We start from the raw sequence: 24315 nt of genomic DNA, 5'->3' as shown, positions 1-24315 counted from the left end.
CTCCCCCTCTAGACTGTAAGCTCATTGTGAGCAGGGAACACGTCTACTAACTTTGCTGTACTCTACTCTCCCAAGTGCTTAGTACAGTCCTCTGAACAGGGTAAGCGCTCAATACCATAATATTAAGAATAATAATGACCGCATCTGTCATGCGCTTGACAATTGATTGATATTGCTTCTACACATACTCTACCTGGAGGCCCCAAGCCTATTGTCTTCAGATCATCCACTCTGAACTGTGACAGAAAGTTCTAGTAGCGATTGCAACCAAGTGGAAGTCGAGTGACATTTTTTTTTTACTGTGCCCTTTCAATTGTCTCAGATAGACAAAGTCTGTAACACAGTGCTCCAAATGCCAGATTTCAGGTGCCATTCCAAATGTTACAAAGGAGGTTTTTATACTTGTTCTTGACTCTGCACCAGAACAGCCGATAACATTCCCCATTATAATGCAAGCCTTGAAAGGTGGGCCCAAAATAGAGCTACCAGATCAAAGAGAGTCTCACCTTAAGCAGCATAAAAGGCTGCTGGGTTGTAGCTAGAACACAAAGGTAACTCATTTGCCTTTAATTGGATTAGTGCTCTCTGAAATCATCTCCACCTCTGAAACTCTTCAGTCATAGACACTGACAATGCTAAAGAAACAGGCGGTAAAAAAGGATTTTAATTCCCTAGTCTGTAGAAGGTCAGGGTAGACGGGATGACAAATTTGAGCCAATTATTTAATAGCTGTTGAAAAGAACCCATCTCCAATCTATCTATTATTTAGGTGGTGAGCTAATGGACCCCTGTTAGGTGGCTAGGGATGACCCACTGTGAATGGCCAACCCTCTTTACAATTCGACTGAGCTGTAGAGGACCTATAGTTTTCCATTGCTTTCATTTCCCATCCCTTGGGACCAAAACACCCTGGGTGAAGTTGAAACTTTAGAAGCCCTCATCTCTTCCCCCAACCCAAGGGGGAAGGCTACTGTATACTGGGTCTAACTACTACTTTTGTTTTAAAAGGGAAAATAATCTCCTCAATGAAAGGAAAAATAACCAGTCCAAATCTAACTCTATGCAGCAGCTGCTTTCTTGTCTTTTCCCAATTCCTTTCTGTTATTTTAGTATTGTCACCAGGACTCTAGAATAAGAGAATCAGCGTGGCCTACTGGATAGAGTGTGGGCTCGGGAGTCGGAAGGACCTAGGTTCTAATCATGGCTCTGCCACTTGTCCGCTGTGTGATTTTGGGCAAGTCACTTCGCTTCCTTGTGCCTCCGTTACCTCATCGGTAAAATAGGGATTAATTCTGTGAGCCCGATATGGGACAGGGACTGTGCCCAACCCTAGTGGCACCATATTGCTTAGTTCAATGCCTGGCACACAGTAAGTGCTGAACAAATGCCACAATTACTAGTATTTACTAGAAAGGTGTTATGTTCTGCTTTGTAGCCCAGTACAGAGGCTGAATAAAGCCTGGGATAATAAGAAAGAAAATAGCTACATAAGAATTGATCAATCAGTGAAATTTATTTAGCACTTACTGTGTGCAGAGAACGAAAAGCGCTTGGGAGAGTAAAATACCATGGGATTGGTAGACATGTTCCCTGCCCACAAGGAGGGATACAATTCCAATAAAAGTTTGTTTGTATTGTACTCTCCCAAGAGCTTAGTACTCTCCCAAGAGCTTAGTACAGTGTTCTGGACACCCTAAGTGCTTAATAAATACCACTGAAGAAGAAGCTTAGAGACAAAAGCACGATGAATGAGAGACATGAGGAGCAAAGTGGTTGGGTGTCAAATATGTCTCAACTCTCCCCCTCTAGACTGTGAGCTCGATTGTATTGCATTATATATGTATGTTTTATTATGTTTTATTATGTATGTTTTATTATATTGTACTCCCTCAAGCACTTAGTACAGTGCTTTGCACACAGTAAGCACTCACTCAATAAATATGATTGAATGAATGAATGAACTCTATCGCATTATACTCTTCCAAGCCCTTAGTCTGGAGGTCTGCACAAGGTACGTTCTCAATATGACTGGTTGATTATGTTTGCAAGAGTGTCTTTTATATCTCTATGTACACTGTGTTTCAGTTCTAAATCTGCCATTAAGTTGTCACCTGCTTCTTGTGAAACTCCCTGCAATATCTAATTGTATGCTCTGTCCGCAGTGAATGAATGCACTGGTAAAACAGATTACCCTGGAAACAAATTCATTCAGTCTTATTTATTGAGCGCTTACTGTATGCAGAGCACTGTACTAAGCGCTTGGAAAGTACAATTCAGCAACAAATAGAGGCAATCCCTGCCCACAACAGGCTCGCTAACATGGCTAAACCCTAAAACCCGGGTTACAGCCTTAGTTTGGAGTTTGCAGCAAAGCCCCAGCTGCTTAGAGAGCAAATGTAGAACCTTAATTTCATCAGCCTGAGGACAGAGGAGAATTTGAAGAAAGACAATTTACAAATGCCTTCTGGCCTAATTAATATCAGCAACTTTCATTTCCAAGTGCTCTCTCCACAAGGCTGTGTGGCTTCTCTGCACCTCACTTTTTTCCTCTGGAAAATGGGTATGAAATACCTGTTCTCCCTCCGATTTAGACTGTGAGCCCCTAATGGGATGGGGACTGTGTTCCACTTGATAATCTTGTATCAAACCCAGTGCTTTGTATAATGCTTGGCCCATAGCAAAGGCTTACAAATATTATTATTACTGTTAATTGTCTACTAGAATTGTACTATAATTGTATTCAGGATTGATAACCATGTAAAACAAGGATTATTGTTAATTGTCTACTATAATTGTACTATAATTGTATTCAGGATTGATAACCATGTGAAACACGGATTCCCTGACATAGTATTCCAAATTGTGATGTGTTGTATAGTGTAGCAAGTCTGCTACTCGCAAAATTTTTAAAACTAGAACACTGACTAATGTGATTGAATTTTTCAGTACCTTACAAAAGTTATCTGTGACTACCTATGGCTCCATTAAAAGAAGGACTACAGTTTATGAACCACCTTTGGTGATTCAGAAAACATGGCCATGCCCATCACAATTTGGATAACTATAAGAAATACATTTGGTAGTATTTGTTGTCTTCTCTTTAACCCATTGTTGATTTTCAACTAAACTCCTTAACAATTGCATTCAAGAAATTTGTTACAGCCTACCCTTTATTTATTCAGGATTGTGGGAGGAGGTCTTGACAGGCCTTAGGAGAAGGCCACCACCCGATTAATCTGTTAAAATGGAACACTGTGCAGAAGATGATTCCAAGAAGGCAGCTATTAAACCCAAATTTTATAAATACAGAATCCAAGCCAATACTCTGTGGTAATTTTGTATTAACATTGGAGAACGGAAAAGGTAGCAATTAAGAGTACGACTGTGTAATTTTGCAGCATGACAGAGTGGAAACACCACAAGCATGGGTGTCAGAGGACCTGGATCTAAAATCGACTCTTCTATTTACCTGTTGTGCGACTTTGGGCAAGTCACTTCTCTGTGCCTCATTTCCTTCACCTGCAAAATGGGGATTCAATGCCTGTTCTCTTTTTTATTTTTAATGGCATTTATTAAGCGCTTACTATGTGCAAAGCACTGTCCTAAGCACTGGGGAGGTTACAAGGTGATCAGGTTGTCCCACATGGGGCTCACAGTCTTAATCCTCATTTTACAGATGAGGCAACAGAGGCACAGAAAAGTTAAGTGACTTGCCCAGAGTCTCACAGCTGACAGTTGGTGGAACTGGGCTTTGCACCCATGACCCCTGTCTCCAAATAATAATAATAATAATAATAATAATAATAATGGCATTTATTAAGCATTTACTATGTGCAGAGCACTGTTCTAAGCACTGGGGAGGTTACAAGGTGATCAGGTTGTCCCACAGGGGGCTCACTGATGGGGTAACTGAGGCACAGAGAATTTCAATGACTTGCCCAAAGTCACACAGCTGACAGCTGGCGGAATCAGGATTTGAACCCATGACCTCTGACTCCAAAGCCCGTGATCTTTCCACTGAGCCACGCTGCTGTGGGATCTGGTTATCGTGTATCTACTCCAGTGCTTAAAACAGTGTTTAGCAATCAATCAATAGTACTTATTGAGCACTTACTGTGCGCAGAACACTGTACTAAGTGCTTGGGAGAGTACAATATAGCAGTTGGTAGGAAGTTCCCTGCCTTCATGGGGCTTAGCACATAGCCACTGCTTTAATACTATTATTATTATTATTATCTTTGGAGGGGAGATAGGGACAGTAAAAATCTCGGGGGAAAAGCTGGGTTGGAAAGCATAAAGCAACATCATGAGTTCTCCTTGGACAGTTGTTCTACAGCTTGCGGGGGCATGGGGAGAAAGAAGAAGAGAACAATTTGTTACCTGACCTTAAAAATCATCATTGTTCAGTGCACTTTGAAGCACTTACTTACAGTTGGAATCAGTCATCTAATCAAACTAAAAGGGGCCACAGCGGGGAAGTCCTTTAGCTTTATTAGAAAAATATACATGATTTTACCAGACGTTTGCTTGAGCCATTCAAAATCTATTAGGTGTTCCACTTTGTAACATTTTTAACACATCTTTTGGGAAAAGGGTACCGTCTCCCATGAGATAGTACTAGACATTTTTCTTTCTATCTAATGGGAAACATAGAGTGTGCGTGTGTGATGTGAGTGAAAGACAGACTGTCCATATTAAAAGGCATTATCCTAGCTCAGAGGAAAGGCATAGACTGTGAGCCCGCTTTTGGGTAGGGACCGTCTCTATATGTTGCCAACTTGTACTTCCCAAGCGCTTAGTACAGTGCTCTGCACACAGTAAGCACTCAATAAATACGATTGAATGAATGAATAAGCCATGGGTCTGAAGTAGAAGAGTTGTGAGTGAGTTAGGAGGTCTAAGTGAGTTAGGAGGTCTAACTCTAAGCAGTTAGGAGGTCTGCTTGGGAGGAGAAAACAGTTTGAGTTGGGCTTTAAAAGAAGAAGAGCTTTGAGGGGAGTCAGGAGAACTTTGAAGCCCCAAATGAGAAGATTTTGTTTTATGCAAGAAGTAATTTGCAAAAAAAAGTGGCATAAAAGACACACTGAAAGACGGCAGACTGCCAGAAATAAGGTTCTTGAACTAGTCCAGCTAGTCGTGACAAAAACATGGGCCAAGATGGAGATTGTAAGAATGGAGAGGAAGCAAGGAGGTTGTTCGTGGTGGAAATCAGTGATAGGAAAGTTAAAAAGGACAGCCGAATTAGGAGAGAGGAGAAATTCCAAAAGAAGAGTGAATTGAATTATAAATCCATCAAACTACCCTGAAGGGAACTGTAGGAAAGTGAGGGAACTGTAGGAAAGTGAGGAAACATGTAATTCCATTTATCAAGTACAACTTCAGAATCCTCAGTGTCTATAGCTTATCACTCACATACGGGGATGTCTTTGCTCATGTTCCTCAGAAACTAAAGTTATCTCTCTGATTCTCTTGCTACCTACTTACATGTTTTTAGATTCCAGATAAAAGGCTTGGCCTTGCCATTCATGATGAAAGGTTCCTAAAGATGCATTTCATTACTAGTTAAGGCAAGGTTCCTATAGTGATTTAACACCGCTTAATGTGTGAAGAGAAGATAAACTCTTCCCATTCAGGTAGGTTGGAAGTTAATCACACCTTGAGGGAACTGTAAGCTCTGAAATTTTATGGAGCTTTTCCAGGGTAAACAAGCCCCAGGATAGGAGAGGCCAGAATCATATGTCACAAAAATGAATTTATTAGATGGGAGGGGCAGACATGCCATCAAAACTCGGATTTATTTTTAAACCGGAAATCCAACATTTGAGAAGATCAAATGTACAAAGGGAAGTGGAGTATAGGGGCCAAGAGGCATATGTGCCTCTTCAAAGAATTTTGTGTTGTGAAGATAAAGTCAAATTCCACAGTATGTGGAATTTAAAAGCTTTAAAAAAACATGTTCCAGGACTCTTAGGAAACACAAGGCCACTCTAACTTCATCATTCAATATGGTTAAAAATTTTATGTGGATATACATATATTTATATATGCTACATACACATGAGGCACTCTAACTTCATTGTTCAATTTGGTAAATAAATTATGTGGTTATACAGATATTTATATATATACTACACACACATCTTAAAGGGATGGGTGTTGTTAGGATAAAATATTAACTACATTTTCATTTTCGGCTAGATACATCTCTTGCCAAAAATAAAAATTAATAGGTGGTTCCATTATATCATCATCAATCGTATTCATTGAGCGCTTACTGCGTGCAGAGCACTGTACTAAGCGCTTGGGAAGTACAAGTTGGTAACATATAGAGACAGTCCCTACCCAGCAGTGGGCTCACAGTCTAAAAGCCATGTCCTCCGACTCCTAAGCCCGGGCTGTTTCCACTAAGTCACGCTGCTTCTCCACTGCCCCGCCACAATAAACTTTCTAATAGTCTTTCAAAGGCTATGCCATCATGTTAGATTCAATTTTCGACTTCCCCATCTGTTATCTTATCACTGGTCCTCCCAGGCTGTTTTTATTCACCAACCCCCAGGCAGCACAGAGACAGATGAAGACGATAAACAGTCATCTTGCTCCACTTAGGGTTATCCTAGATTTCAAATCAAAGGCTCTCCCAAAGTCAGCAAGGCTTGTGACTCACAAACCTTTTGAAGTGTCAAAGGGCAGAGACAGAATGAATTGACAAACTACCTTTCACACAGTCTTCAGAAATGATCGTTATATGATGTTTCATCACCCCATCCCACCTGTAGCCAGGAAGAAATACAGACTCTTCCGTGTTGGTATGCCATATTCTGATTTATATGAGTTGGTTAACATTTGTCCAGAAAATACAAACTGCCTGGCAATAGCACAGTACAAAACTCTAGCCAGTTAGATTGCTTAGAGCTAAAGATGCTTCCACATAAAATACTAATATTACTAACACCAATAATAATAATGGTAATAGTAGTAATAATTCCGGCATTCGTTACTAAGTGCCAAGCACCATATTAATTCCTGGGTAGATAAAATTTATGCAGATCGGACCTCGTCCTTGTCCCATACGGGGTTCACAGTCTTGGGCGGAAAGAGAAAAGGTATTGCATCCTTATTTTACAAATCAGGAAACAAGACATAGAGAAGTGGAATGAGTGGAGTCACCCAGCAGGCAGTGGCAGAGCCAGAATTAGAATCCAGGACCTCTGACTCCAAAGCTCTGAGCTCTTTCATCAGGCCACAAGACGACATAGAAAAGTGCATAGACTAGTTTTGTGACCTCGAGCAGAGTTCCAGGAGTGAATCCTGGCATTCTAGTCTTGGTTTCAGTGGGGATTTCCTACGTGGTTCAAATTCAGTCAATCATCCAGGTATAATAATAATAATAATAATAATAATAATAATAATAATAATAATAATAACAATGGCATTTATTAAGGGCTTACTATGTGCAAAGCACTGTTCTAAGTGCTGGGGAGGTTACAAGGTGAACAGGTTGTCCCACAAGGGGCTCACAGTCTTAAGCCCCATATTCCAGATGAGGTAACTGAAGCCCAGAGAAGTGAAGTGACTTGCCCAAAGTCACACAGCTGACAAGTGGCAGAGCCGGAATTTGAACCCATGACCTCTGACTCCAAAGCCCGGGCTCTTTCCAATGAGCCACGCTGCTTCTCAGGTATGGGGTGGGAGCATCTGTTAAAGGTGCTGAAGAAGGATGTGGGAGAAGGTGATCCATACACAACAGCAGATCCAGCTTAGAATTTAACAAAGGGAAACTGTTCCTTAGCAACACGTATTCCCGAAGCCCGAGAGGCAGTGGGGTTGTCATGTCATTCTGACTGCCCGGCACTTGGACCGGGGCATCGGATTCCAGTGGGGAGGACATTCAGTTCTCCCACTGCCATGACGCAAAGAAAGAGAAGCCTGGAATCAAGGGAGAAATCATAGAACGGGCCAAAGAAACAGACCACAGTCAGTTTTTATGAGGGACAAATTTTCATTCTACTGAGACTAGGGAAAACAGTGAAGTTATTGTTTCAAACAGAACATACCAAATGGATCACTCATTCAGGATTATATGATGCATGAAGGATTTGAAATGAAAAATTCAGGAAAAAGCGTTTTCTACTGTGGCCATAATCGTTTGACTTAACCAGCTTCGGGCCGCGGGGTTCATTCACCGCTGAGTGGGTCATCTGACCCATTTTGGGGGTCTTCTGAACAAAGGGCATCAATCTCATAATAATGATGGTATTTGTTAAGCGCTTATTATGTGCCAAGCACTGTTCTAAGCACTGGGGTAGATACAGGGTAATCAGGTTGCCCCACGCAGGGCTCACAGTCTTAATCCCCATTTGACAGATGGGGTAACTGAGACACAGAGAAGTTAAGCGACTTGTCCAAGGTCACACAGCTGATAAGTGGCGGAGCCGGGATTCGAACTCACGACCTCTGACTCCCAAGCCCGTGCTCTTTCCACTGAGCCACGCTGCTTCTCTTGGTGCCAACTCCATTCTCCAAATGGCTGCCGCTTTAGAGAGCCGGACTGATCCCCTTTGCCCCATAAGACCAGTAAGATTGTGGAGTCAATTTCTTGAGACGTCTTAATGTAAATTTCCCCATCCACTATGTATGTAGTGTCCTGATGTTCGGGGGTTTCCTTTAGGGTCAGTGACACTTGTAGGATTACACGCCAGAAGGACACAGCTTAGCCCGCCAACCTCCGTCTCCAATCAATCAATAAAATTTGTTGAGCACTTACTGTGTACTGTACTGTACCTGGGAGAGTACAACATAACAGAGTTGGTAGATATGTTCCCTGCCCACAGTGAGTTTAGTTACCCCGGTGACTGACATGCCATGGTTAAGAGTTTGGTATCTACTGGTCTTGTCTTAGGCTGTTGAGTCGTTTCTGACCCATAGCGACATCACGGACACAGCTCTCCCCGGACGCCCTGCTTTCCATCTGCAATCATTCTGGTAGTGTATCCATAGAGTTTTCTTGGTAAAAATATGGAAATGGTTTACCATTGCCGCCTTCCATGTGGAAACTCGAGTTTCCACCCTTGACTCTCTTCCACTGCTGCCCAGCGTGGGTGAGTTTTGACTTGTAGCAGATTGCCTTCTTCTCACTAGCCACTGCCCAAGCAAGGAGTGGAATGGCTAGGCCTCTGCTTGACTCTCCCTCCCGTAGCCAAGGCTGGTAGACTACTGGAAACTCCCCAGGTGTGACCCTGAGAGGGGGTACCTACTAGTACTACAATTTATTTATACTTAACAAAAAGTAATTTCTTGTTTCAAAAGCTTTGGGGTTTTCTCCAGAAGCTCTGAGTCAATGGCATTTAAATCATTCAAGAACACGTGAATCATTTATACAGGCTGCTATGTGAATGGGACTGGACAAGAGAGAATTTGCCTTATCGAATCCTACTAATAGAAAATAAAACAGGTTTAAGATTTGGGAGATATAAAGAAAATGCAGGCACAGTTACTCATTCTTGAACATATCTGTTCCCTGATGCGTCAGTGATAAGGACATACTTAAACTTTCCATCCAAACAACTGCGCTTTCTATGATTTCCCCTTTTTTCCCCTCTTTGTCTCAACCCGATTCAACCATTAATTGTGAATTGTGCTTTGGATACAATCTGACCTTTCATTATTTCATAACTATATTTATGTAAGGTCCCAGGAAACACCTCAATCAATCTATGGCATTGACTGAGAGCTTAGTGGGTGCCCAGCACTGTGCTAAGCTCTTGGGAGAGTACAACAGAGTTGGTAGATATGTTCCCTGACCACATGGAGTTTACAATCTAGAGGAAGACACAGACATTAAAACAGACTCTGGATATGCACGCAAGGGCTGTGGGGCTGAGAGTGGGGTGAATATCAAGTGTTTAAAAGGTACGAATCTAATTATCTAGGTGATGCAGAAGGGAGAGACGTAGGGAAAATGGGGGCTTAACTGGAGTTTAACTCCTCTTCTTGGAGGAGATGTGATTTTCACTGGCAGCACTGCCCCAGGGAAAGGAAGTCCTGACTAAGCAGGCCACTAAAACAGCTGTTGAGCATTAAAACTGGGTGAGTTGATAGCCTCAATAGCCTGCCATTCACGGTTCCGCAATTCAAAATGAAATGGAAAACAATGTCATTCTGGATTGATTACTGCTAGAGACAGAGTTGATCCTGCCAACAGACACAGATTACAACTTGGACGGGAAGCCATCTACCCAGACTCAGACCTTGGTTTCTTTGCTCATAATAATAATAATAATAATAATGATGGCATTGATTAAGCACTTATTATGTGCAAAGCACTGTTCTAAGTGCTGGGGAGGATACAAGGTGATCAGGTTGTTCCACGTGGGGCTCACAGTCTTAATCCCCATTTTACATATAAGGTAACTGAGGCCCAGAGAAGTTAAGTGACTTACCCAAAATCACACAGCTGACAAGCAGCTGAGCCAGCATTTGAACCCATTACCTCTGATTCCCAAGCCCGGGCTCTTTCCACTGAGCCACGATGCTTCTCAATAACTGTGGTATTTGTTAAGCATTTACTATTTTCCAAGCACTGTACTAAGCGCTGGAGTGGATACAAGCAAACTGAGTTGGACACAGTCTCTGTCCCGCATGGGGCTCACAGCCTCAACCCCCATTTTACAGATGAGGAAACTGAGCCACAGAGAAGGAAATTGACTTGCCCGGGGTCACACGGCAGACATGTATCAGAGCCGGGAATAGAACCCATCCCCTTCTGACACCCAGAATTATGCTCTATCCACTAGGCCATGCTGCTTCTCTGGAATTACGGAAGTATAAGCACAACAAAGCCTAGTCCGTTGGGAATGGGGAGACAAATATGGGAAAGAACAGCTAAACCCCGACTTGATTCCACTCTACAATCAGCAGGATTTATCGAGCGCTTACTTGAGCACTGTGCTAAGTGTTTCGTTACAAGAGAGTAAGTAGACATGATCCCTGTCCTCGAGATGCTTTCCATCCGGCACAGGAGATAGATGACAAAATAAACTGAAGGTAGGGGAGGCAACTACATATACATAACTATATATATATATATATATATATATATATATATATATATGTACCTATATTCACATATATATATACATAACTACATATAAAAACCCAGTTCCTTGGGAGTCTGTGGGGATGAGTCGACCAAGCGGAGTTTCCCCCCGGATCAGCAAAGACTTGCAGGATCAGAATATAATGACGCTAATTCCATGCTCTCCCAATTTGATTTTGTCAATCAGTGGTGTTGTGGAGTGCTTACTTTGTGAATTTACCACCTGTCTTGGCTTGGCCCTCTTGAATGTAAACTTGTTACGGATAGGGAAGCAGCATGGCCTAGTCGATAGAGCATACGTTTAGGAGTCAGAAGGACCTGGGTTCTAAGCCTGGCTCTGAAACTTGTCTGCTGTGTGACCCTGGGTAAATCACTTCTCTGTGCCTCAGTTACCTCATCTTTAAAATGGAGATTATACTTGTGAGCTTCATGTGGGACAGGGACTGTATCTAACCTGATTATCACGTATCTACCCCAGCACTTAGTACAGTGTGCCTGGCACATAGTAACAAATACCATAAAAAAGATGCAATAAAGAAGTCAAATAATAGGAAAAAGTGAAGGCATCAAGAAAAAAACCCTCCAATAAGCAGCCTCGTTAAACTATTTTAAGTGCCCTGGATATGTTATTTTTCGATACATGAGTTACTGGGTCATTATATTCGGTAACGTTCAAGGTGAGACTCACACATACGGATACAAGTGTGCATGGGTGAATGTATGCATGTAAAATCCAGATAACCTAATGCAGTGTAAAATGTTGGCTTAGACCAGTTTGACACTTCACTTGTAAGGGAAATTGTTAAGAATGGAATATCCCTTTAAATTCAGGTTCAAGAGACGACGACTGTCCATTTCTACTTGTTTGTATTTCACATATTTTCTAATCAGTTCCTGGATGCCCTGAAAACTATGTTACTAACCTCTGAACTGTAGGCACCAAGATACTATGGAATTATTTTAAATGGAGCTAGTTTACCTCTTACATGGGAACTCAACTAATTAAAAATAAAAGGTGATCTGAAACCTAAATCCTAAACAATAAGGGGAGGGTATTAATTCTAATTTCCTATATATCTACTCGAATATCCCGTATTTCAAACAATAAAAAACTCAATATATGGTTTGTGATGACTGATCTATTACTCACTATAATTTAAATAATCCAACAGGGAAACATCAGAACTAGGCTTAGAAAGCATTCTAGATAACAGACACTTAGGTCCGTGAAAGGCTGGATGGGGAAGTAATTTTATTATTCCTAATTCTCGGGTACTAAAAACAGTTTCAACCAGACTGTGATACACAAGTGGACAAATCCTATTAAGTTCATTTGGTCTGGAACTTGGGGGAACCACCTTAATCAGAAAGGGATTGAATGAAAAGCCTTATTCTTTAATTATGACAGACTAATATTTATCCACAAAGAAGAACTTGTTTCAGGATTAGTCCAAGACCTGGGAAAAGCCAGAGACATCAATTTAATAATGGGGTGTCTAATTAAATGATAATGGAGCCCTAATTATAATGCACTGCTTTGTCACGTGCATGATTTATTGAATACAATGGCTCTTCACTGGATTCGTAAAGGAAAACTAGACAGAATGAAACCACAAAGCGAAGAAGGGGATTGGAGATATTCCATGTTCAAATTTCCCTTGTTAATGTGATTGAGGGCTATTTCAATTATACTTGTTTTCTTTTTGAACACAAGACTTAAACGAACACCTGGTTAAAATGGAATAATTAACCTTCTACCATAGACTAGCATCATTTGTAAATCATGGCTAGGTACATAATTCAGGCCACCTGCTTCTTCTTAAGTCACTGCTCTATCCATTAAACTGCCAATCTGGGGGCAGCGCTGATTTTTCAAAATGTCAACGACATCCACATTCCAGCCACCCAAATCCGGTGACAGAAACACTGGAAGGATATGGAAACAGAAAGCACATTTGGCAGCTGAATGCTTGGGGGAAAAAAAAAATTCCCTGGCTCACCTGGTTACTGCAAATCCAAATTCAGAAGGCATTTTTTCATTTGTAGTTTAAAAACAAGCTACGGCAGACCACTAATCAGAGGGAATGGGGTGGGCAGAGGAATGATTTGAATGGGTTTTTAAAAACAGCTTTCCTTTTCAAATCGAAATGTAAAGCTTTTATTTGGCTCTTGGGCTTAAAGAAAGCCCCTATTTTCATATCTCCTGCTGCTGAAACCTTCTGGGACATTGAAATCCTTGTCTAGTTTGGAGTGTCACCAGCTCGAGGGATGACAACAATGTCTTCACTCCCAAAATAATACAGACAAAAGCTGCAATCTTAAGTGGGAGGGGTGACGGAGGAGAGGAAAGAGGTAAAAAAGAAAATCAACCTCAGCCTGCCAAAAAAAATTCTTGCACTTTACCCTTCTTCCTCCCAAATGAAAGAAAACAAAAGCAGCCACAGCAGTGTTAATGCCAGTGTTAGATCCTCTGCCTGTATTGAGGTAGTTTTATTTACCTGGAAAGGATGAATTGTCTCCCTTAAAGGTCTTAAATTTAAAAATGCTCAGCCATACGGACTGCTAGGGTTGCTACGGAGTGGGAAGTGGGGGAAGGAAGTGGGGACAGGGAAGTAGAGGGACAAGGTGGGGAGCTCGGAGACAGGGGGATAGGAGGAATTGGGAAGCTGGGAGGTAGGGGAGGGGCATCATTAGACTCTCACCCACCCAACCATTACCAGCATTTAGGTTGGCATAACATGAGTTCGAAAAGTTCTTCCCTCAAATACAACAGTCTTCTTAGGAGTTGGTGTGATTGACCTTACTTTGAAGCAGAACCCTCGGGACCACAGGAAGTGGAGTCAAGTAGAAAGAAGGACCTAAACCTTTGTCTCTTTTTATTCTCAGCAAAGCCCCATTCTAAGCTTTCAAAAGGCGAAAGAAAAATACTGGTCTCCTCCATATTATCTTAAAATGATCTTCTCAAAATGTCAAGGTTGACAGCAAAATCCACTTAGTGCCACTTCAAAGTCCCCGTTTTACCACAGCATGGGTTCCAGTAGCCAAAACGCTTTTCCATTTCTGAGATGCATTTTATAGCAAACACTGTTTAATCAAAATTTAACCATCATAGGGTGAACATGCTGCTCAAACAGTGAATGTGCCCAGTGAAAAAGGACTGAGTTAAGGAATACTGCCCTAAGGGCTCGTTATCTGAGTTTGAGAGAGTGCCACTGAACCATATTTGCTGAGTGGTGTAATGAATACATAATTCTATTAGAAGGGGGGCAGTATATTTGCATTTTTAAGTGACCCCTTTACTAATTATTGCAATAAAATTAGTGATGCAATGCTGGGATGGTATCAGCCTTAAAGTGAAATAAAATTGCTTCTTGCCAGCAGGGTTACACTGATTTGTCTCATTTTTTTCTTTAGCTTTTAAAACGTATTAAACTGCTAGGCATATCAATAAGTGCAATTTCCTTCAATTATCTATTTCAGCCACCATGAAATAGAAAACTGCAGGAATGTTCATAAATGGAGGGATTTGAAGGGTGACTATATGTAGAGTTTCTATAGCCCTCGCTCCATATGCACACGGAGAGATGGATGCAATTCTATATTTTCAGAGAAAGGCAACCGCTTACAGGTTTAACTAAAGTTAAATGGCACATTCTTTGACTTCACCATTACCAGTTTGAAATCATTCACCCACAGGGTTTCCGTTCTTGCTCCAGAAGAGAAAATATACCTTCCCATAGAGCTCAGCACCCTTCAGTGATTAGTTCAAGTGTTTCTTTTTCTCTTCATCCACTGGAAAATACAATTAGTCCTGAGGCTTTTTCTAAACTGAGGGCCTGCACTAATGACTGAAGAAGTCTTGCATCACTGTTATTCTTATCCTGAAGGGAAGGTGGAGGGAGGAGGGATGCAGTGAAGGAGAACAGAGGAGGAACAGTAGGAAAAAAGAAAGAGAAGGAAGGAGAAAGAAGAGGGTGTAAAAGAAAGGAGAGAGGAAGAAAAGAGGAAACAGGCTGATGAGGAGGAAAAGGGAATGAATAAAGGGGAAATTCAAGAGGGAGAAGGGAGAAAGAAGGAGCACTAGAAGTGATGAGACAAAAAACAAGTGAAAAGATTATATTTGGGAATCAGAGGTGTCTTAATTTGGAAAGATCTTTCTCTTTCATCCAGCAAGAGCAATAAAAATATGTATAGCGATCTAGTGAAAATATCTTCTCTGTTGAAAGTGAGGAGTAAGCAAGTTAATAAGGACATGAAGTGAGAAATCCTTTCAATGGTAATTCTACAGGGATTGGGCCCAGTGTGTTTATGAAGAGGGGATGGGACAGCCCCAAAGCAATCAATCAATGGTATTTTTTGAGCACTTACTATGTGCAGAGCATAGCACTAAGCATTTGAGAGAGTACGACACAACAGAATTAGCAGACACATTCCCTGTCAACAGTGAGCTCCAAATGTTCTCTGTCCTTCAGGTTGGGTTCAAGGGGAGCCCTCAGAAGCGGAAGAAGTCTTTGATAGCTCCCAAACGTGCATTATTATTCATTACATTTATTAAGCGTTTCTTTTGTGTAAAGCCCTGTAGAGTACCAGGTACTGTGAAAAGGTACAAGGATAATCCTTTCATACCAGGTTCCAGGCTTCAGTGGCTTATCCACTGGTTTTCAGTGAGCCTGTCCAATTCCAGTATGGTAAAAGAGGTTTTATATCTATTCTGAACCTTTTCAACACATTGGGAAGCAGCATGGCCTAGTGGAAAAAGCACAGGCCTAAGAGTCAGAGCTCCTGGGTTCTAATCTCGGCCCTGCTCCTTGTCCGTTGTGTGGCCTTGGGCAAGTCATTTAATAATAATAATGATGGTATGTATTAAGTGCTTACTATGTGCAAAGCACTGTTCTAAGTGCTGGGGAGGTTACAAGGTGATCAGGTTGTCCTACGGGGGGCTCATAGTCTTAATCCCCATTTTACAGATGAGGTAACTGAGGCACAGAGAAATTAAGTGACTTGCCCAAAGTCACACAGCTGACAATTGGCGGCGCCAGGGTTTGAACCCATGACCTCTGACTCCAAAGCCCGGGCTCTTTCCCCTGAGTCACGCTGCTTCTCAAACTTCTCTGTGCCTCTGTTTCCTCAACTGTAAAATGGGGATTCTATACTTGTTCTTCTTCCCCTTTAGCTGGTGACTGTGGGACAGAGACTGCGTCTGATCTGATTGACATGTACTTTTCCCAGTGCTTAGAACAGTGCTTGTCACATAGTAAGCTCTTAGCCAATATCACAGTTATGATTATTCCCTCCCTCCATAGTCGCTCTGAGGAGGGGAAAAAGCCCACCTCCCCACCACCATTTACCTATGAATCATATTAAGTGCCAGAAGACAGTTGGAACCCTGTGCTTTCAAGAACCCTGGCCTCTCCAGGATCTCTATGTGTGTGCTTTTTTAATGGAATTTGTTAAGTGTTTACTATGTACCAGGCACTGTACTAAGCACTGGGGTAGAAAGAACATAATCGGGTTGGATACAGTCCCTGTCCCACATAAGGCTCCCAGTCTTGATCTTCATTATTTTATTTTGTTAATATGTTTTGTTCTGTTGTCTGTCTCCCCATTCTAGACTGTGAGCCCGCTGTTGGGTAGGGACCGGTAGGGACCGTCTCTATATGTTGCCAACTTGTACTTCCCAAGCGCTTAGTACAGTGCTCTGCACACAGTAAGCGCTCAATAAAGATGATTGAATGAATGAATGAATTTTACAGATAAGGTAACTAAGGCACAAGTGAAGTCACTTGCCCAAGGTCACACAGCAGACAAGTGATGAGCCAGGGTGAGAATCCAGGTCCTTCTCACTCCCAGGCTCGATCCACTACGGCCACACTGCTTCTCCAGCGTGGGACAACCTGATCACTTTGTATACCCCCAAGCGCTTAGAACAGTGCTTTGCACATAGTGAGCACTTAACAAATGCCAACATTATTATTATTATTATTATTATTATTATTCTCCGCTCACGAGTCTTTGTTTGGCTGGGTGCTGTTGAGTTCTTAACCACTGCCCCATGGCCACCCTTGACCGGCGCTCACTGCAGCAGATACCTCACCCGCTTACCATCAGGAGTCGGCTCTCCTTCCCGCCATTTCAAATGTCGCTAAGGCAGACCCCTGTCTCCACCACTCTGCTTCGTGGAATTTCAGTTCCCCTTAAGTCTTTGCTTAATGCTAGTTTTTAACCCCATGCAGATCAAGATTCAGTCAATCCTTTCACCGATGGGACTCGGTGAGCACTTACTGTGGGCAGAGCACTGAACACTTGTACAGGTGTAACTGTCTACAGGGTGGTCTTGCTTCCCGGCCCACGTCATCCCCCGGGCCTGGAATGCCCTCCCTCTGCCCATCCACCAAGCTAGCTCTCTTCCTCCCTTCAAGGCCCTACTGAGAGCTCACCTCCTCCAGGAGGCCTTCCCAGACTGAGTCCCTTCCTTCTTCTCCCCCTCGTCCCCCTCTCCATCCCCCGCAATCTTACCTCCTTCCCTTCCCCACAGCACCTGTATATATGTATATATGTTTGTACATATTTATTACTCTATTTATTTTACTTGTACATACCTATTCTATTTATTTTATTTTGTTAGTATGTTTGGTTTTGTTCTCTGTCTCCCCCTTCTAGACTGTGAGCCCACCATTGGGTAGGGACTGTCTCTATATGTTGCCAACTTGTACTTCCCAAGCGCTTAGTACAGTGCTCTGCACACAATAAATACGATTGATTGATTGATTGATTGATTCTATTCCCCTCCCCTGGCACCTAGTAAGAACTTAACAAATACCACAGTTATTATGATTATTCCAGGACTAAGGCCAAGGGTCCTTTGGTGATACTGTTCGATGCCTGTTTCTCCTCAGGTAGCTGATCTTCTTACTGGTTAAACCGGAATGTGACACCTTCTACTTGATGTATGTCATTTTTGGCTTTGCCATTGGTTAGACGGCTAGGTTAGAAAACCCTAGGAAAGCTGAAAATATTTTCTTCAAGGCATCACCAGTCTTGACAAGGACAATTCACAGGCTATGCATAATGATTTTTCTTTAATCTCCATATTATCCTTACAGGCCATATCCCAAAACGCCTTGTAAGTATAGAATTTTCTAAAAATAGAAAAGATACTCCTAGAAGCCTAGGGCAATAAAAATACTAAATTCCCACCTAGAGATTGGGCTGGCCCAGAATAAATCTGCATATAGTGTCCTGCAGTGGCACATTTTACAAAGAGAATTAAAGCCATGAAATTAACATTTTAATGAAGTAGAGAGGCCATTGACGTCAGGACTACTCGCTGATTGCTGCTTCCAGGTGGTCTAATGAGATGAAAATGAAGTTTATACCCTCAGCTAGTCTAAGCCAGGGTTGTTTGGTGACTATGATTGAATTTAAATGAGATGATACTGCTGTGTGCAAACATGTCTAGGCTAGTAAGTAGTCTGTTCAAATCGAAGCATCATAAATGCTTGATTTGAAACATTTAATTTATGTGACACACCTCTCCAAATGTCCTTATTTTTCTAAGCATTTTACAACATTAAGTGGAGTCATTACATTTTGGTACACGTGAAAACTTAGCACTTTCATTATTTAGGAAGAATCACCTCATGGCCAAAAAGAAGATTTAGCGCTCTCTCACTCTCTCTCTATTTCCTGTTAATCTATGTTGCTGGAAAGCTGGTAAGGAAGGATTATTCTAACATTCTCTTTCCTGGTCTAGACTGGTCCCTCTAGATTCTAAGCTCATTATGGGCAGGGAATGTATGTGTTATATTGTTGTTTGTACTCTCCTAAGCATTTAGTACAGTGCCCTGCAAACAGTAAGCTCTCAATGAATGCAACTGATTGGTCTCTTCCTTCCTCAAGCCTCCACCCCTTTCATTCTCTCCTATATACAATTGCACGTATCATCTTAAAACAATGTTTGGGACACCTCAGAAAGTCTAATTATGATGATGCCTAATGGAAACATGGATTTTTTTAAATGATACTCATTAAGCACTTACTATGGTCCCAGGCACTGTACTAAGTGCTGGGGTAGCTATAAGCTAATTACGTTGGACACAGTCTATGTCCCACATGGGGTCAAAGTCTTAATTCTTATTTTACTGAGGCACAAAGAAGTGAAGCGACTTGTCCAAGGTCACACAACAGGCAAGTGGCACAGCCGAGATTAGAACCCAAGTCCCAGAGGCCCTTGCTCTATTCACTAGGCCATGCTGCTTCTCTATGATATATGTTCCTCTCATATATTTCCCTACAAGTTTTTTCAGGTATTTGCTTCATTCCACATCATCTTTGGAGGCAACACTCAGTTCTCAGAATGTCACAAGGACCTTTCTGAAGTCTCTTTTTCAACACGGCTCCCTCCATCTTCTCATCCTGAATGCCCTTTCTGACTCTTGGTTCCCCACACTAAATTTTAAGGATTTAGTTCAAGACTAGAAATCTTGAAGAAACAGGCAGAGGTAGCCGGAAGAAGGTGGCTCTTCTGCCTTGGCTCCCCCTGAAGGGTTTAAGAAGGCTCAGGTACTTCTAGATCAGTAGCGCTAAAGGTTTGTAAATCTGGGAACTTTCAGGCTCTGGCAAAGTCTGCTGTCTTGATTAGCTTCTTTGAAACAGTCGATATGAATTAAAGTGATCAGAGATCGGATTAGGTAAGCAAGGAAATAGGAATGATTGTTTATCTGGTAACTATATTTGCAGTAACAGGCTGTGACCCTCCTGTGGCCCAGAGAACGGTGGTTACTTACTATGTAAGTGAATTAAGTTGCTCTATTTGGCAATAAAATGTACCAAAAGAGGCTAGAAAATCAATTCGCCAAAACGATAGGTTACAGGAATATTTCCACCTTGGCCACCTTCCACCTCCCCTCTGAAAAAAAAAAAAAAGAGAAATAAAAAGTGATTTTTCTCCTACAGAAGCCATCCTCTCAGCATTTAACAGGCCTCTTGGTTAGGCCTGCTGCCATTCATCGTTTGGAAGCGGTAAGTGAAACACAATCTAGGAGTTTAGAAGGGAAAATTGACCCCAAAAGCCAAAACACAAGCAGTAGATTCCATTTACACAAGGAACTAAGCGACACTTAAAAAAGCTGAGAGAAAATAGCCGTGAGGGCTTTAGCTTACAGCTCCATTCCAGTCCCACAATAATCATTTAACAAAACCTCGTTTGCTCAAAGAAAATCTTGTTGGGACCAATCCTTTCCTCGTTTTTTTCTTTGATTGAAATAGTTTTGATTTTTTTTTTCCACCAATACAAGTTTCTGTCCAAGGCCCTCTGTCTGGATTGGAATATTTGCCCTGGCTTCCAGCGGGCTCCAGGGTCCCTTTCAGTCCCAGTTTCAAGGAGGTTACGGTGACATATGTGTCTCAGATGGAGCACTGTGTCTTCTCCCTAAAGAGCTGAGAAATGAGCACTGACATCTTTGGAGCCTCCATGCACACCAGGTGATTGCCCATGTTCCCCTCGATCCTACACAAGCTTGCTTTCACAACTTAGGCTGCACTGTGGTACCTATGAAAGCATAAAAGATTAATCAATCAATCAGTGGTACTTACTGAGTGCTTACTGTGGGCAGAGCACTCATTGTTACACTGAACTTTCCCAAGCACTTAATACGGTGCTCTACACATAGTAAATGCTTAATAAACACAATTGACTGACTAAAGCGCTTGGGAAAGTACAAGAGGGTTGGCAGACCTGATCCTTGCACATGAGGCGTTTACTGGAGGCAGAACAGTGTACTAAGCTCGTCTGCTTATCGTTATATTGTTCTCTTCCAACCACAGTGCTCTGCACACAGTATGCACTTAATATGACTGACTGACCGACTAAGTGCTTGGGAAAGTATAATACAACAGGGTTGGTAGACGTGATTCATGCTCGCGAGGAGCTTAATCCTTACATGGTGTCTTTATCCTCTAATTGCATAAAGGGTCGCATATAATAATAAATGCTATATGTTCTGTTCTCTAGTGCTCTCGAGTAGCGATGGGATGGGACGGTGGAAGGGAGGGGAAGAGGAGAAAAAACCTGGGTCCCTAATTTTCCCTCTCTGTTCAGGACTCCTCCTCCCTCTCCCCTTTTCCCCCACCTTACCTCCTTCCCCTCCCCACAGCACCTGTATATATGTATATATGTTTGTACGTATTTATTACTCTATTTATTTATTTTATTTGTACATATTGATTCTATTTATTTTATTTTGTTAATATGTTTTGTTTTGTTGTCTCCCCCTTCTAGACTGTGAGCCTGCTGTTGGGTAGGGACCGTCTGTCTCTATATGTTGCCAACTTGTACTTCCCAAGCGCTCTGCACACAGTAAGCGCTCAATAAATACGATTGAATGAATGAATGAAAGGAATCCCTAAGCATAGAAACCCAAGGGTTGATTTTTTGGCGTCGCAGGAGGGAGGTGCTGATCTCTTTCATTCCATGGCTGGAAAGGTGCAACTCTGTGTTCCCATGTTTTTAGTATAGGTTTCTTTTATTCATCAGTCAGGCTTCATTCATACTCCTTTTCAAGTGCAGTTTTTGTAACCACATCTACACTGACACTTAGAACTTAATGCCTAACAAATCTGCAACTGTCGCCTTGGAAATTTATCAAGATATTGGGGTTTTGTGTGTGTGTGTGTATGTGTGTGTGAGGGGGAGAGTATCAAGGTGCTTTAACAGGGACTGAGGTCTTTAGCTACCACTGCTCAGCGATTTATACTCTGGTCGAAGGGAAGCTTCAAAATTTATTATTTCTTCTAGGTAAAAAATTGATTTTGCGGTGGAAGTTGGAAAATAGAGGGCAAGAACAACATATTCATTGGGAAAAAAGGCAAAGACATAGATCCTGAATTTATCTAAGGGATCTTGAACTTCCTAATTTTTAAACTTTAAATTTTAAGTTTTTAGAGAAGCAGCGTGGCTCAGTGGAAAGAGCCCAGGCTTTGGAGTCAGAGGTCATGGGTTCAAATCCCGGCTCCGCCACTTGTCAGCTGTGTGACTTTGAGCAAGTCACTTAACTTCTCTGTGCCTCAGTTGCCTCATCTGTAAAATGGAGATTAAGTCTGTGAGCCCCACGTGGGACAACTTGATTACTTTGTATCTACCCCACTGCTTGGAACAGTGCTTTGCACATAATAAGCGCTTAATAAATGCCATCATAAAAAAACTGACATATAAAGTGCTTTTCAATAAACATAAAAAATCCTTTTTTGACTTCGAGGAACTGAGATAGTTGAAGTTGCTGACATAAAAACAGTCTGCCTCTCACACTGCAAGTCCCTTTTAAAAATTCTGTTGATTTGGGCAGTTTTCATCCTTTTGGTCTCTTGGAAAGAGAAAGTTTCTAGTACTCAAGCCAGCTTCCAATAATAGGACTTGTTGGTTTTTCCAAATGACAGTCTGCAAACTGAGATGCTACGTGCCAGTGTGGCATGCGATCATTCCTAAAATGTTTACTGAACGTCAACAGTTGCTGCAGTGTTTCAGGACAACTTTTCAACGGCAAACTGCTCTGAGACTAAGTACCATCGCAAAAGCACTGAAAAGACCACAGGGGAACATTAATTCCATTTTTATTCTGTGGAAACCTGTAAATTTCAATGAAGACCATAACCCGGTCTCACTATTAGGAGAGCTGTGTTCTATTTACTTATGCATTTAGTGATGGAGACAGAGACTGATAGGACCCAGTAAGGCCAGCTTTGCAAACCTAAGCCCTTTGTAATTGTTCTAATTGGATACTGTAGCCTCTCATAAATAGAATATTTGGGGAAAACACTGAATAAGAAGTTTATTAATGCCTGTCCCCGCATCTAGACTGTAAGTTGCTTGTGGGCAGGGAATGTGTTGAATATATTGTACTGAATTCTCCAAAGCGCTCAATACAGAGCTCTGCACACAGTAAACGCTCAATAAATACGATTGACTGGTTGACTGACTATTGGACACAGTTAATATTTGTAAGATTATTATTATGGCATATGTTAAGCACTTACTATCACATGTCATTAAACTGACGTAGAGACTCTTTAGTCAGAGGAATGCATTGCACTGGGCAATTTTAGAACCCCCTAATTAATACCTCCCAATAAGTACGGCAATGAACGGAAACTTCACTCTGTAATGCCTTATAATGGCATAATAAACACTTTGTAAGTAGTAGCTCAGATATGCAAATTTACACCACACAGGCTCTTAGGCACATCAGCCCAAACTCCTTAGGCTTTTCTTACAATTTAAAAAATCCACTTTGTCAAAAAGAAAGAGTGGACTATTGCTTTTGGCTTAAAGAGTGACAGAAAGTTTGGTTGAAAAAGGTAGATTTGTGAATAAATGGTATTGTGACCTCTCTTTGTTTTCTTGAGAAAGAGCTTAATATTAGTAGCTGTATTCTTACAGAAATGATCATAAATTCTAGATCTTGACTAGACAAATCATCTGATAGGTAAGAAGAATGATCCCCCATACCAAATTTCACAAGAAACAACTCCAGGAACATTTTTAACTTTGTGCGGTGTCATGGTGCTCCAGAAATCACAAAATTATTCATTCATTCAATCGTATTTATTGAGCGCTTACTGTGTGCAGAGCACTGTACTAAGCGCTTGGGAAGTACAAGTCTGCAACATATAGAGACGGTCCCTACCCAACAGCGGGCTTACAGTCTAGAAGAATTATTGCAGGAACATCTATCTTGAAGTCAAAATCTATAACAGTATCAGGCCTATCTCTCGCTCTACAATGGCCTAATTCTTTATTTTCTTATTAGAGCTACACTAATACTTTCCTAATAGAACTGTTTGCTAAGACTGCAAATTCATGATCAATCATATTTATTAAGTGCTTACTGTGTGCAGGACACTGTACTAAACACTTGGGAGAGTACAATACAAAATAATTGGTACACACGTTCCCTGCCACAACAAGCTTCAGTCTAGCAGACTGTAATGAGTAGACTGTGAGCTTGTTGTGGGCAGGGAATGTGTCTGTTATTATATTGTACTCTCCCAAGAGCATAGTACAGTGCTTTGCACACAGTAAGCGCTCTGTAAATATGACTGGATAATAAAGAGTACTTCAAGAGGTACAGTTCTGAAAGGAAAAACTGTGTCTCTGTATTTAAACAGAAACAGAAGGAGCTTTTTGTGTCTAAACAGAAGGAGCATTTTGGATTGATGCTTACATC

The 24315-nt window shown here is 41.6% G+C and overlaps 1 protein-coding gene across 3 annotated transcripts in view; it reads right to left on the bottom strand.

Annotated features, from left to right (window-relative positions):
• LCLAT1 (lysocardiolipin acyltransferase 1) overlaps window positions 1–24315 on the bottom strand; it is a 212976-nt gene that overhangs the window by 3595 nt on the left and 185066 nt on the right. The gene's annotated exons all lie outside the window — the stretch shown is intronic.

Source organism: Tachyglossus aculeatus, chromosome 9, assembly GCF_015852505.1.
Source record: "Tachyglossus aculeatus isolate mTacAcu1 chromosome 9, mTacAcu1.pri, whole genome shotgun sequence".
Classification (NCBI taxonomy): Eukaryota; Metazoa; Chordata; class Mammalia; order Monotremata; family Tachyglossidae; genus Tachyglossus; species Tachyglossus aculeatus.
The sequence above is the reverse complement of the archived record's forward strand: the minus strand, read 5'-3'. Positions and strand labels throughout refer to the sequence as shown.